Source organism: Neovison vison, chromosome X (genome assembly GCF_020171115.1).
Source record: "Neovison vison isolate M4711 chromosome X, ASM_NN_V1, whole genome shotgun sequence".
NCBI lineage: Eukaryota > Metazoa > Chordata > Mammalia > Carnivora > Mustelidae > Neogale > Neogale vison.
The window spans coordinates 69916186-69931965 of record NC_058105.1 but is presented as its reverse complement, the minus strand read 5'-3'; the positions used below and the strand labels follow the sequence as shown (position 1 = coordinate 69931965).

Sequence of the window (15780 nt, the reverse complement as noted above, 5' to 3'; positions counted from 1 at the left end):
GGAGCAAGGAGCAGAGGGAGAGGGACAAGCAGACTCTGAGCTGAGCACAGAGCCCTATGTGGGGCTCAATTCCAGGACCATGAGATCATGACCTGAGCCAAACTTAAGAGTCGGATGCTTAACTGACTAAGTTACCCAGGTGCCCCAATGTGCTCGCTTCGGCAGCACATATACTAAAATTGGAACGATACAGAGAAGATTAGCATGGCCCCTGCGCAAGGATGACACCCAGGTGCCCCAATTCTATTTATTTTCTAGGGGAACCATAAAGATGTTTTCCACAGTAGATGTACAATTATATATTCATACCAGCAATGAACAAGAGTTCCAATTTCTCCATATCATCACCAACGTTTGTCATTTTCCAATTTTTTAAATAACAGCCCTTAAGATGGGGTATAAAATGGTAACACCCTGGTTTCTTATCATTTTTAAGTGTACTTTTCCTTGATCTGGCATTTGCTTGGCTGCTTATCAATTTTTGATTTTCTAGGGTTCTGACAAAGTTGTTTCTGACCGTTTTTGTTTGCTTCTCTATGTTTCTGTGGGGGGATGACAGTACCTTGGGGTTGTCTACTTCATCATTTTTTATATGATCTTTGTTGGTATATGTTCCATGAGTGCTTGAAAAGAAGTGTATTTTGCTGTTATTGGGTAGTATGTTCTATAAATGTCAATTAGATCCTCTAGGTTGGTGGTAGTAATGAGTTCTTTATCTTTCCTGATTTTCTGTCTTGTTATTCTATTATACCCTTAATAGGAACAGATAAAACTAATTTCTTGCTCCCAGTGAGGATCAGAGAACTTAAGGTAGCTCAGGAAAGGATGTAAGCACAGCTTTCCATGACTTTCCAAGTTTGATGTCTTTCAATTGCAGGTCTGCCTCTCTGCTGCCTCATCTCCCACCAGACCCACAGATGCCCTACAGATGTAGTAAACTATTTATATTTCCCCAAGACCATGTGTTCTTTAATGCCTCTCTAGATTTTTACATGCAATCACTTGTCTTAAAATGTCCCTTCCCTTGAGTACCTTTAAAGATCCAACTCAAATATCACCACCCTTGTAAAGCTTTTGCTGATCACCTAAAGAAATTTGAATATATCTTTCTTTGGAGGTTAATTTACCATGAAGCTAATCATAAATCTTCACAGCCCCTCACTTGGGCAGACCCCTTCTAAGGTCCTGGGAAGGGCCCTAACATTATTTTTACAATTTTTTTTTCTAATTTGCGAAGTAAGATACTTAATCACATTTGGTTAAGATTGTTTTCCTCTATCAGACTTCCCCTCTGTGTTGGGTACCACTTGAATAGCTAAAAGGAAGTTGAGTTGTGAACAGATTTAGTGTGAGATTAGTGGGATATTATTTATGTGGTTCACAGTAACTTATGTGTATAGTTAATGTATTGCTAGTGGTAAAGGAATGGCTTCAGGGATGTTCCTGTAGCCCAGTATCCTGACTCACCCAACATCTTCACCCAAAAATGACAGAGCCAGAGGCAATATTGTGATGTGAATGTATTCTATAGTGCCTGGTCTTCGACATATTGGGTAATAGAGGAGACATAGTGTTTGAAATGTACAAAGTCCAAAGTTAGTCTTTGGAAAATTCTTCAAGTCACTGCATTTAAATTTTAAGTGGAGGATTTGTTTTTTAATGATGCCTAGTCAAAATGGAAGTTTTCTCCTTTCAAAAATATAGTCAATATATCATATACAATTATAAATGAACTGTGATTTTTTTCTTTTCTTGTTGAAATTGTACAACACAGAATTGATCATAATTCCTGTTTTTTAAGGATCCAAATCTAGCAGTATTACAGAGAGTATGGTTGTGTGTATAGTCACATGTTTTATGCATCCCATCTGCTATGGACTGAATTGTGTCCCCCTCTCACCCTCAAAAATTCATCTGCTGAAGCCCTAACTCCCAGTGTGACTGTTTTTGGATAAGGCCGTTAGTAGGTAATTAAGGTTAAATGAGGTCATAAAGGTGGGGCCCCAAGCCAGATGGATTGGTGGTTTTTTAAGAAGTAAAAGAGAGATTTTTTACTTTTTCTCCCTCATTTACCATGTATACTCAGACAAAAAGCCATGAAAGACTCACCAGAAACCAAACACTGCTGGACCTTGATCTGGGACTTCCAGCCTTCAGAACTGTGGGAAATAAATTTCTATTGTTTAAAGCACCCATTCTCTGGTATTTTGTTATGGCAGCCTGGGCACATTAATACACCACCTATTAATAATAAAAGAACAAATCTTGATCAAGCATGCTAAAGGAATGATTGAATTTTCTTTCTATTCTTTCTATGAAAACTAACATTACAGGGGCACTTGGGTGGCTCAGTGGGTTAAGCCGCTGCCTTCGACTCAGGTCATGATCTCAGGGTCCTGGGATCGAGTCCCGCATCAGGCTCTCTGCTCAGCGGGGAGCCTGCTTCCCTCTCTCTCTCTCTGCCTGCCTCTCTACCTACTTGTGATCTGTCTCTGTCAAATAAATAAATAAAATCTTAAAAAAAAACTAACATTACAAAAACACCTGCAGCTAAAAAAATTCAGGAGAAAAGTACTACAGTTGCATCATACATTTAACTAACATGACACATTGGAATGGTTTTGGATTTTGTGAGGTTTGTTGTATCTTTCAGCTTAAAAAATTTTTTAAGTTGTTGCAGTTTCTTTTATCATTCTAAATATTCACTTGTACCTAATTTTATGTTCTGTTTCCTAAATAGCAATCCCCCCCCCCAAAAAAACCCGTGTGTACTTCAGACCTACAAAACTTGGATCCATCATTTCTCTCTATAATAGGATTTAAACCAATGTTTCTACGCCTGTGGCCCCCTTTAGATTGTGAATCTTTCTAGAGCAGAAACTGAGTTTCATTTTTGCTTTTCTAGCACCCACAAGAATCCTGACATATAGTAGTCATTTAATAAATGATTGTTGGTCGAATAATGAACAAACAAATAAATAGAAAGAATGGAGAATGTATGTTAATTAGTTGAGGAAGTGACTAGTTTGGAAGATCCGCTTGGAGGATTTGAGAGAATGAACATGGAGACAAGAGGGAAATAATCAAAATGCCCAAAGAACGCTAGCTCCTTTTTATAAATGATGATTAACCTTCCAGTCTAAGGTCACTTCAGGAACTGAGAAGTACTGCCCACTGACACAATGAGTCTTTAAAAAAAATACAACTAATCCTCTAGTTTCAAAATGGGGGTAACAGGGATCCACTCTCTTGCCTAAATATCTTTGTAGATCTTCCCTTATTTCCCTTTACTACTCACTCATTAGGCCATGTCATCTTGGACCAACCAGCTAACCTTTTTGAGACACAGTTTTCTATAAATGTAGATAAATACCTCACAAGGTTGTTGTGCAGGTTAAATGAAATAAGGCCTGTGAAAACATCCAGTGTAGTACCTGGCATATAGTAGGTGCCCTATAACTATTAGTTTCCTTTCTTTTTTGCTTTTCTCAGTGAGCTCTGTTATTACCTTTAAAGGAGCAGAATCTCTTTACCTTCCTGGGTCCTCATCCTCTATGGTACTCCTTTAAGGGGAAATTGTTTTCTTTGTCACATTGGAAGAAACTCTATCTCCTTACAGGGATACTCTTCCTCCCTTGGAATTTTTTCCTGGTTATAAAAAAAAAAGTCCTAAAGTTTACAAGGCCAACGTGTGATCTAGCAGGAAATGTAGACATCTTTCACTTAATAGTAAAAGGACAAGGAGTCTGGTTCCAATTTGAACAGACATTTTGTTACCTTGGCATGTGCTTAGAGTAGAAGCAGGAAAGCAACAATTAACTAAAGGCGTCCTCCATGCAGTTTTAATTAATTCCTCTGATTTTATTAAATGGTGCAATTTGAAGAGGTTTTGGGCATAAAGCAGCTGGAAAAATTCCCAGTGCCTGGGCCTACCCCCTACTATGTTCTTACTGGGGCTAGGCAAAGATGCTAGCTCCACATCACAGCTAGCAAGCCTCCTTTCAAAAGGTCTGCTTCCTGGAGGTACACACCAGTGAGAAGTAATTGTGGGACAGTATCCCAGAAAGGGGAGTCACTGGCTGCAAAGGTTAGGCGAGAGCACAATGCAGCCAAATGCTTTTGCGTCCATTAAGCCAGCACAGCTGCCGTGTGTGCTGCCAATTCTATTCATAAATGGGCAAAATTCAGGTTGGAAAATTACTTCATGTGGCGTGCATGTAACTGGACTGGAGAAAAAAAAAACAAAAAAACTAGAATGGGCAACAGGGTTTCATGTAGTCACTTAAGAACTGAAGGTGAAAGCAAGTGAGAAGAGGTTGCTGCTCCGTGTCATGGTCCTTTCCTACTGCTGCAGCAGTCAGCGCCCTCTTTTTCCATGTGCAAAGGGGGAGGATCTTTATTTCTGTTGCTTCCATTTCACCAACAGGCAAGTCCATTAGTTGTAGGACTTAGTTCCTCAAATTTGTTGTGAACATATTAAGGACATATTCTTGGTTTATAAAAATCAAGAAAAATTGCATATAGATAGAACACGATTTCCACAAATTGACTTCTTTCCTTTTTTTAGATGCAAGTTATCTGTGTCTATTTTTATCATTTTTTCCTTTCTTCTCATTTTAGAGAAGGGGCCATTTTGTATCCTGTCTATGAGTACATCCCTAATATGGGTTCCAGATTTTAGCTCCTCTGGAACCTTAAACTCCTGATTATTTCCTTTCCTCTCTGTCACCTTAAATTCTTTCACTTCATTACATACTACTTGTCAGTTAACAGACCAGCAAAGGTCATTTTCCTTGAATAAACAGTTCTCTTGAACCTGTTGCCCCTTGGAATACTATCTAGGAAAATAAAAGCAAAAGCTTCTTTGCTTTCCCCCCTTAAAGTGTCATCTACCCATTTGCTGCTACTTTCTTTCAAGCAACATTAGAACTAAAAATTGGGTCTGTGAATTGCTTTGCATGGAAGCCTTCGTGCACTATGATCACATCTTCACTGGGTTCCCACAGCTCTGTGTTCATACTGCTTATTGTACATAGTAACTGAAGCTATAATTGATCAGTTACATTGTATTGTTATTTTCCTCTTTGTATTTATATCACTTCTGCTAAATCATGAGTCCCTAAAAGGACATGAAGTGACTTTTACCTTCATGTCCTCAGAAAACAATCTTTCATGATTGGTGCCCAATAAATGCTGAGTGGGAGAAAAGGGGGCTAACAACTACTGTACGATGTCAACGTGCCAGTTTTTCTGAGAAAGGTGTCATTATACTTTTTTTACCACATAAGGAAACAAGTTTACAGAGGTCAAGGAACTTTTCTAAAGTCATGTAAATATTCGAACTGGAGCTGCAATTCAAATTCCAGTCTGTCTGATTTTAAAATCTATGCCTTTTCTTTCATGCTGCCTCCAATGTCTTATACTGAGTCCAAGTTCTGGTCCCATCAATTTTCTGACCTCTCACAGAGATACCCCAGTGCCCTGAACCCTACTTTCTCCTGGTTTGTCCACCTCCTTTTGGCCTCACATCCACATGTGAGGCCAACACATGATTATACACTGGAACCCTCTTTCAACATCACTTTCAACCTCTTTTGCCTCATATGTCTGGCATAATCACCATTCCAGATCAACCTCTGCACTTTTGCCTTTGCCTTTCCTGTCCTGTCACCACTGAAGGAAACTATCACTGGATAGACAGGTATCACCAATCAGTTTTGAACTTGAGACGCACTTTCCAAGCTTCTTCTTTTTCCTTTTACTCATTTCTGGTCAGCTCCTTCTATTCTCAATTACTGATCCAATATTCACCATTTCCCCCAATCCCACTATTGACCTCTCATTTCCTTACTCTTGGACATTTAAGGAAGTTTCATGTTTTTCTATCAAAAAAGCTGAGATGAGCATCCTTATACATATTTCTACTTCACTTCAGAGTTTTTCTTAAACAGCAAGCTCCCTGAAAGAGTTAGCCCTGCATTTGTTGTTATTTTCTTTACCTTCAATTTACCACTCAAACTACTATTATATCACCTCTGCCCCGTCCACTGTATTGAAATTCCTTTCATCAAGGTCACCAAAGCTTTTGTTTTGCCAAATATAATGCATATGTGTAAGTCCTTAGCTTATGGGACTTCTCAGCTGCATCTGACACAGCTCAGAATTCTCTCCATCTTTTAAACCTTCACCTTTAGTTTGCATGATTCTACTCTAGTTTTCTTCCTGTAAGTATTAGCTAATACTTACTATGTGTTTATTAGTCACTATTCTAAGGGCTTTCATGCATTACATGTACATTTAATCCTTAAACAACTAAGGCTTAGAGAAGTGAAGTAACTTGCCCAAAGTCACATAGCTGGCAAGTGGCAGAGCCTGGAGGATATAAAATCTGGGTCTAGAGTCCATGATTTTAATTTGTGTTATACTGCTGATCCTTAATGTACTTTTAGTCTCCTTTGTGAGCTCATTTTTGCTGGCCCCTTAAATCCTGAAATTCTCCAAGATTCCTCCATTGGCCCTATGGTCTTCTTGCACATTCTCCATGGTAATCTCATTTACTTTCTGGTTTTAATCACATGCTTGTAATATGCAGATCTATAGCCAGTCATGACATATCCCCTGGACTTCAAACTCATATCCAACTGCATCTTGGTTAGGATCCACTTGGGTGTTCCATTGACTCTTAATACTCAATGTAAAAAAAAAAAGGTTCACTTTTAATGCTCTTCCTCCTGTATTCATCATATAGTAACATCATCTAGTCATCTGAACCAGAAAACATGGTGACATTCTAGATTTCTCCTTCTCCTTTACCCTCAGAATACAATTAATCACCAAGTTGTGCTAATTTTGCTTCCTAAAAATTTCTTAAATCTTTCCCTTGTCTCCATCCCTATTTCAAACTCTCTTCATCACGTGCCTGATGTATTGCAACAGTCTCCAGCCTGGCCTCTCTTAAACTTATCATGAGTCATCTCAAAACATAGATCTGACCATTCACTGCCCTTCCATGACTCAGTACTGCCAACAGGTACATTCTCAGTTCTTTAGCATGATACTTAACAACTTTCTGTAGTTAAAAAGCACTGCCCCTGGAGTTAAACTGCTCAGTCTGAATCTCAGCTCTGCAGTGTGCAACTTTGGGAAAGGTACCCGATCTCCTTCTGTCTTAGTTTCCACATCTGATTACATGAGATATCCATGTTAGGCACTTAGAACACTGCCTGGCATGTAATAGGTGCTCAATAATTGTTAGTTGTTGTCAGTGGTATGTATCTGGTCTCATCTCCTTCCATTTCCTACCTTAAAGTTTATGTTCTAGTAATATTGCATTGTTTAAAATTTCCTAAAGGCATCATGCTGTTTCATGGCTGTGTGCCTTTCCTTTGTTGTTTCTTTAATCCCCTATACTTTCACACATTTATATACCTGGCTAATATTCAATTCAGTCTTTAGCTTTGACATCATCTTCAAGATATCTTCTATGACTCCCACACCCCTGCCCCAATCAGACTAATTGTCTTTCTTCTATGACTTCATAGACTCTATGCAGGTCTTTATATAGTTTGGATACTAACCCTTTATTAGATGTGTCATTTGCAAATATCTTCTCCCACTCCATAGGTTGTCTTTTAGTTTTGTTGGTTGTTTCCTTTGCTGTGCAGAAGCTTTTTATTTTTATGTAGTCCCAATAGCCTGTTCTTGCTTTTATTTTATTTCCCTTGCCTCAGGAGACATATCTAGAAAGATGTTGTTATGGCCAATGTCAGAGAAATTACTGCTTGTGTTCTCTTCTAGGATTTTTATGGTTTCAGGTCTCACATTTAGGTCCTTAATTCAATTTGAGTTTACTTTTGTGTATGGTGTAAGAAAGTGGTCCTATTTCATCTTTTTGCATGTAGCTGTCCAGTTTTCCCAATACCATTTGTTGAAGAGACTTTTTCCCACTGCATATTCTTGTTTCCTTTGTTGAAGATTAACTGACCATATAATTATGGATTTATTTCTGAGCTTTCTATTCTCTTCCATTGATATATATTTCTATTTTTGTGTCAGTACCATACTTACTGATTACTACAGCTTTGTAATATAACTTGAAATCTGGAATTTTGATAGCTCCCATTTTGTTTTCCTTATTCTTTATTCTTATGCTTTGGTTATTCAGGGTCTTTTGTGGTTCCATACAAATTTGAGGATTATTTTTGCTCTGTGAAAAATGCTGTTGGATTTTGATAGGGATTGCATTAAATGTGTAGATTGCTTTGGGTAGTGGAGATATTTTAACAGTATGTTTTTGTCCCATCCATGAGCATGGGATGTCTTTCCATTTCTTTATGTCATCTTCAGTTTCTGTCATCAATGTTTTATAGTTTTCAGCATACAGGTCTTTTACCTCTTTGGTTAAGTTTATTCCTGGATATTTTATTATTTTTGGTGCAATTGTAAATGTGACTGTTTTCTTAATTTCTCTTTCTACTGCTTCATTATTAGAGTATAGAGGCATTTTTTTGTACATTGATTTTGTATCTTGTGACCTTACTGAATTCATTTATTAGTTCTAGTAGTCTTTTGGTGGGGTCTTTAGTGTTTTTTAAAATTGGTCATTCTTTCCATCTCCACTGCTACTGCTATCATCCCTGAACAGTCATCAGCCTCCTAACTGGTCTCTATTAATTCCATTCTTGACACCTCCCCACTCCACAAAACACTTGGAATAGTTTTAAAACATACTGAATCACAGCACTCCTCCTGGTTAGAAGCCTTCGGTAACTTTCCACTCTATTAAGAATGAGATCCAACCTCTTGTCATGGCCTATAGGGCCCTGGACAGTCTGGTCTCTGGCTATTCTACCTTATATCCCCTGCTCCTTACTGACTAGCATTAGTTACAGTGACTTTTGTTCAGTACCCAGAACACACTAAACTCTTTCTTAACTCATGGTCTTTGCATATGGTTGCCTACTCTGCCTCAGACACTTGCTCTCTGGTTATCTTATTTTTTTTTTTTTTAAGATTTTATTTATTTATTTGACGGGCAGAGATTACAAGTAGGCAGAGAGGCAGGCAGAGAGAGAGAAGGAGGAAGCAGGCTCCCTGCTGAGCAGAGAGCCCGATGCGGGGCTCGATCCCAGGACCCTGAGATCATGACCTGAGCCGAAGGCAGCGGCTTAACCCACTGAGCCACCCAGGCGCCCCTGGTTATCTTATGTTTTAACTTGGCTGGCTTTTTCTCATCCTTCAAGTTTAGCCTTAAATGTCACATCTTCAGAGAGGCCTTTCCTAGTGACCCTATATACATCCATTTTTCTCTACCTCTGTACTCTTTGTGCTTCTATCATGGCACTTATCACAATTTATAATTATTTTCACTTATTTTTTACTCACTGGATTGCACATTCCATGATGCCAGAAGCACAGCTACACTGCACACCAGATAGCCTCAGCACCTGGCATAATGCCTGACACATTGTTAGCATTCAATATATATTCCCTGAGCAGACTTAATGACTCGACAAGTCAATCATTCAATTAACAAAACAGAGTGGTGATATCAACTTTCTTGCTGGTCTCTCAGGTAAGAAAAACTGTAACTTCAGCTAGCAACTTAATTGTTGAGATGAATCACCTTGCTTAATCCAGTTGAGAAGTACTATAGGAGAGCTTAATTAAGCAAGAAAAAGATATACTTTTAAAAAGTCTGGTTCTTAGTCCCTTTATCCTTGTAAGTAATTCAGGAGTGATAAATGTAATTACTATAAACCAGTGGTTCTCAACAGGGGGAGATTTTGCCTCCCCCTAGGGGACATTTGGCAATGTCTGAGTATATTCTTGGTTATAAAAACTGTGCAGGGAGTGTGCTACTGGCATCTAGTGAGTAGAGGGCAGGAATGCTTTAAGAGAAGGGCAGAAATGCAGCATCCTATGAATGTATAGGTCAGTCTCCCCATAACAAAGAATTATACCACAAGAAAAGACAATAATGCGAATGCTTTAAAAAAAAGAGAAATAGGACTACCATTTAACTTTGTGAAACATAACAGAATGGCCAAATATAGGTGTTCTAGAGGATTTGTAAAACTTAATAATTGAAGCCATTAATAAGCTCTCATTTCCTAAGATTTACTTCTGTTCTTTAGAGCACATTTCTGTTAGTTTGGTGGTTGTTTTAAACGATGGATCCATTCATTGATGGACTTTAGGAAATTGCTCAGCGTTCTAAACTTGTATCCAATATCATGTAATTATGAGCATTTATCTGGGAGGAGAGACCATCAGGGGTCCATGACCACCCAAAATCCCTGGTATAGAGAGACATTTGTGTTGTGTAGATTAGACTTTAAAAAGTTATGTTTTGTGGAATATGTGTTCAGCAAAATGCTTAAAAATGCTTAAAAATACAGCAGTCCTTTAGAGGCAGGCAAGTGTGGAAGCTAAGCTTGGTTTCCACCTAGTGGTGAGGGCAATACAGGTTTCATTGGGTTGTTAGGAGACCCTATGGAGTAATTTATATAAGTCCTACTGAGGTGTTAGGCACACAGCAGGTGCTCAAAAAATGTTATTTTACTTCCTTCTCAGAGTTACTGTGAGGATTGAATAAAATAATGTTTTGAGAACTAAATAAAATAATGCATAGAGCACATTGTCAGTGAGTAGATGTTTAATAAATGGTTATTTTCCTCCTATGTATCCTTTATGCCAAAATATTGGGTCTTATTATTCAAAGTAGAGAAAAAGGATAAGCCCAGAGATATGAAAAATTTGAGTTTTAATCCTGGCTCTGCTATTTTTACTAGGTGATTCTGGTCAAGTTATTTTCTGAGTCTTACTTTTCTCACTGGTAAGTGAGGGATAATGCCTACCTCCCAGAATTGCTAAGAGGCATAAATGAGTTAATTTGGATAAAGGATCTAACATATAGATATACTTACATGGGATATAATTGGTACTTAATAAATGTTAAGTTCTTTTCTCAAACAGTTCTTAAATTCTACCTCTATAAAACCTTTCTGCAATAGGAGGATTATTTGCTGAATGTCTGGCACAATGACGTTATCTAAATATACAACTCAAATATAAAATTTCTAGTATTCATCTATTTATACTCATATTTGTTCATATAAAATGATAATAGTTCATTTAGATATGTTTTTAGCATTTTTGTTCCAGCGGTCTCTGTGTCAGCAAGGGCTCTCAGGCTAAATCTGCACAGCATCCAATACAACAGCACAATGTTCATTTTTAAAAAATTTATTAGGTACTTACTGGGGACCAAATTCTCAATATTGAGGGAATAAAAAGAAACAGGTCCTTGGCTGTGAGTTTTACCAATGTTTCTGACATTAATAATAATAATGTCTAAAATTTAATTTATATTAGTATTATTTATTTATTACATATCCATGGACATATTTGTATATATTACTTAAATATGCCAGCCACTGTTCTAAGCATTTTGTGTAGACCAATACATTTAATCCTCATAATTACCCCTTATTTTATAGGTGAGGAAAATGAGGGACTGATTGGTAAAATAATTTTCTCAACTTGTCTAGTATATATTGTTACTATGATCACTCCCTGGTGCTGGTCTATGAAAGCAGATCTGTCTGATAAACATATTCATTTAATCTTTATATTTTAATTTCAATAATGTATTTACATTTTGAAAGAAGTTATACATATATGGTAAAAACTTGAAAAGGCACCAAAAGTTATACTATAAAAAGTAAGTCCCGACTTCTGAATTCTGGTAATGATAGAATAGTTTCTATCAGACTAACCATCATGATAAATGGAAGGTAATAGAGAGTATCCCCAAACAGGCAGAAGCTAGAGGGAATTCAACCCTCAAAAGAAAGGAGCTACACTGGTAAGAGTCACAGTTATATATATTTTATGTGATGTGTGGTAGAGCTCAGGCAGATAGCTGCAGGCTTATTAGCCTAAGGATTTAGAGCACAGAGTTCAGAGTTGCCAGAGTCTCATAAAATAAGATCCAAAATCTCCAGATTCACATAAAAACCCACTTATCATACCATATTACGAACCAGGAAAATCTCAACTTGAATGAGAACACAATCAACAGATGTTAAGACCAAGATGACATACATGTTAGAATTATCTGACAAGGATTTTAAGGCAAACATTACAAAAATGTTTCAAGAAGCAATTACAAGCATGCTAGAAACACAATAAAAAAATAGAAAGTATCAATCAAGAAATAGAAAACATAAGGAATGGAAATTTTAGAACTGAAAAATACAATAATCAAAATAAAAAACTTCCTAGATGGGCTTAATAGAAAAATGGAAATGATAAAGAAAAGCATCATTGAATTTAGAAATAGAGCAACAGAAATCACCCAATCTAAACAACATAGAGAAAACAGTAAAAATAAACAGAGAGTTAGGGGCCTGTGGGACAAGAACAATGTATCAAATAATTTATGTCATCAGAATACCAAAAGAAGATAAAGGTGACATTTAAAAATTTAAAAAAAATGGCTAAAATCCCAAATTTGGGGTAGGTCTAATCCTACACATTCAAGAGGCTGAATGAAACCTAAAAAGAATACCCCCCACCAAATCCACTCTTCCAAGTCACATCATACTTAAGTATCTGAAACATAAGGAGAAAAAACAAAAAAAAAAAACCTGAAAGCAGGTAGAGAGAAATGATGCATCACTTTACATTCTCACCTATATGGAAACAATGATTCAAGTGAAAATGGATTTTCTAATCAAAAGCCATGGAGGCCAGAAGGAAAAGGCACATTTCTTAAGTGCTAAAAGAAAGAACTTCCATCCCCAAATTCTATAGCCAGTGAACATATCCTTCAGTAGAGAAAGAGAAATCAAGCCATTCTTAGGTGAAGGAAAACAAAGATAATTTGTCTTCATCAGATCCATCCTAAAAAAATGACCAAAGGAAATGATAAAAGAAATCTTAGAGCATTAAAAGAAGGAAGAAAGCACAACAGAAATAGTAAAAATATGGCTAAATATAGCACATTTTCTTTCTCCTCTTTAGTTTTAAAATTATGTTTGATGGTTGAAACAAAAACTGTAACAATTTCTAATGTGATTTTCAATGTATATAGTGTAAAATTTTAAAATATTATATTAGAGAGGAAGGTAAAGAGACATAATTCAGGTAAGGTTTCTACAGTTCACTCAAAGTGGCAAAACATTGATACCAATAAATATATATATATTTTATGTATATATTTTATGTGTTTATGTATATATTACATATAAGTTAATACACCTAAAGCAACTACTAAAAAAATCTATACAAAGTGATATACTCAAAAACACTGTATGTAAATACAAATGGAATTTAAAAAAAAGTCCAAGTAATCCAGAGGAAGACAGGAGGGAAAAACAGGGAACAAACAAAAAACAAATAATAAAATGGTGGATGTAAGTCTTAACATATCAATAACTACATTAAAGGCAAATGATCTAAACATAATGAAACAATTAAAAAATAGAAATTGGTAGAATGGATAAAAAAATGACTGAATTATATTTTGTTTACAAGAAAGTCACTTCAAATATGATATATGAGAAATTGAAATAAAACTGATGAAAAAAGATATAATGTGTAAGTGGTAATAAAAAAGCATGAATGGCAGTTTCATAAAAAAGTACTTTATGCTGGTTAACTAAACATAATAATAAAAGAAGTAAACTTATTCTTATCATATGATTCAGCATTTACTTTCCTGGTGTTGATTGCAGACACATGAAAACTTACATCCACAAAAACTGTATAGAAATTTTAATAGCCATGAATCAGAAACAACCCAAAATTGTTCTTAAATGGATAAATGATTAACGAACTATAGGACCTGTATACCATGGAATACTATTCGGCAATAAAAAGGAATAAAGTACTGAGGCATGGAACAACTTGGACAGCCACCAAGGGAATTATGCTGAATGCAAAAGCCAATCTCAAAAGGTTACATACTGCATGATTTGATTTATATCACATACTCTAAATGAAAAAGCTGTGAACATGAAGAAGAGATTAGTGGCTTCCATGGAATAGAGACTGAGTTGATGGAAGAGAAGGCAGTTATGGTTATAAAAGAGTAGCACATGGGAGGTCTTTGTGGCAATGGAACAGTTTTGCATCCTGACTGTGGTAGTGGTTACATCAATATATATACATGATTAAATTGCACAGAATTAAGTGTGTGCGTGTGCACACACACACAAGTGCATGTAAAATTGATGAAATCTTAGTAAGTAAGGTCTGTGGACTGTACCAATCTTGATCTCCTGATTTTGATATTTTACTATAGTTACATAAGATATTATTATTGGAGGAAACTAAATGAAGGGTACATGAAACTTCTTTGTACTATTTTTGTAATTATCTGTGGATCTAAAAGTATTTCAAAATGAAGACGTTTAAAAAATAATTGGATGGAATATGATAAAAGATTAATTGGATGGGGTCAATTCAGACTAAATACTAAAGAAGAAAAGAGTAGTAAACTTGAAGCTGTAACAGTAAGAAATTAAGCAAACTGAAGCATAGAGAAAAAAATTGGAAAAAAATGACAAGCACTTTAGTGACTTATAAGACAGTATCAATCAATCTAACACATGTGCAACAGGAGTTTCAGAAAGACAGGAGAGAGGAAAAGAAGGCAAAAAAACAGTCAAGAAATACCAGCCAAGAATTTTCCAAATTATGTCCAAAACTGCAACACACAGATCCAGGAGCTCAGGAAATCCCAAGTAGGATAAATACAAAAGTACACTGGGCCACACCATGGTCAATGTTCTGAAAACCAAAGATAAATTTATAAGGGCAGCCAGAGAACAAAGACATACATAAAAAGAACAAGACTGACTTTGCATTAAAAAAATGGAGCTAGAAAAAGAAAACTGTCCATCTATAATTTCATATCCAGCAAAAATATTCCTCAAAAATGAAGGTAAAAAGAAAACGGAAGCAGGTAAGTAAAAGGGTTCTGCATCTGGCTATGAGGGGAAAGAGGATGTGAAATTATTTTCTCTTTAGAAAAAACTGGAAAATTTACCAAATATAGGAAACTTTTTTTTAGACATTGGACAATATGCAACACGAGACAGTAATCAGAGAGAAAAGAAATACAAATGAAATACCTCCAGCTTTCTGCCAGGAGGTAATCCTTGGACTATGTATGATGAAGGGGATGGGGGAGATCTAAACAGAGTGTAACTGTCTGAGTAGAGGAAATAGAGATTAGAATTCACAAGGACCAGGGTGGTTAGAAATTGTGGGGATGGAGCTAAGCTATAAAAAGTGTACTAGAGGGGCACCTGGGTGGCTCAGTGGGTTAAAGCCTCTGCCTTCGGCTCAGGGTCCTGGGATCCAGCCCCGCATCGCATCGGGCTCTCTGCTTGGCAGGGAGCCTGCTTCCCCCTCTCTCTCTGCCTCTGCCTGCCTCTCTGCCTACTTGTGATTTCTGTCTGTCAAATAAATAAATAAAATCTTTTAAAAAAAGTGTACTAGAAATATGCAGAGAGGTTCCCCTTGAGTCTTTTGATGAATATTGATCTGAACATGGATAGGTTAAAACTTTACAAAGACAGTCTAGAAAAAATTTCCCAGTTAACAATTCCTAAGAAGTTGTACGAGGAATATTTCCTAGAGTTCACATGAACTCAAAGAATACAGGGGGGCATCTGTAAAGACTTCAGAGGGGGCATTTCTTTCAAAATGGGTTAAATTAGCCCTAAAGACTACTCAAGACATACTCTGAGCTTAAAAACAAACCTC

The 15780-nt window shown here is 36.6% G+C and overlaps 1 protein-coding gene and 1 non-coding gene across 2 annotated transcripts in view; one reads left to right on the top strand and one right to left on the bottom strand.

The window, feature by feature from the left end:
- The window catches only part of HDAC8 (histone deacetylase 8), a 221534-nt gene that overhangs the window by 102324 nt on the left and 103430 nt on the right, over positions 1–15780 (bottom strand). The gene's annotated exons all lie outside the window — the stretch shown is intronic.
- LOC122897785 lies at positions 150–256 on the top strand. Its single transcript, XR_006382627.1, has one exon. It is a non-coding gene; the product is annotated as a U6 spliceosomal RNA (small nuclear RNA).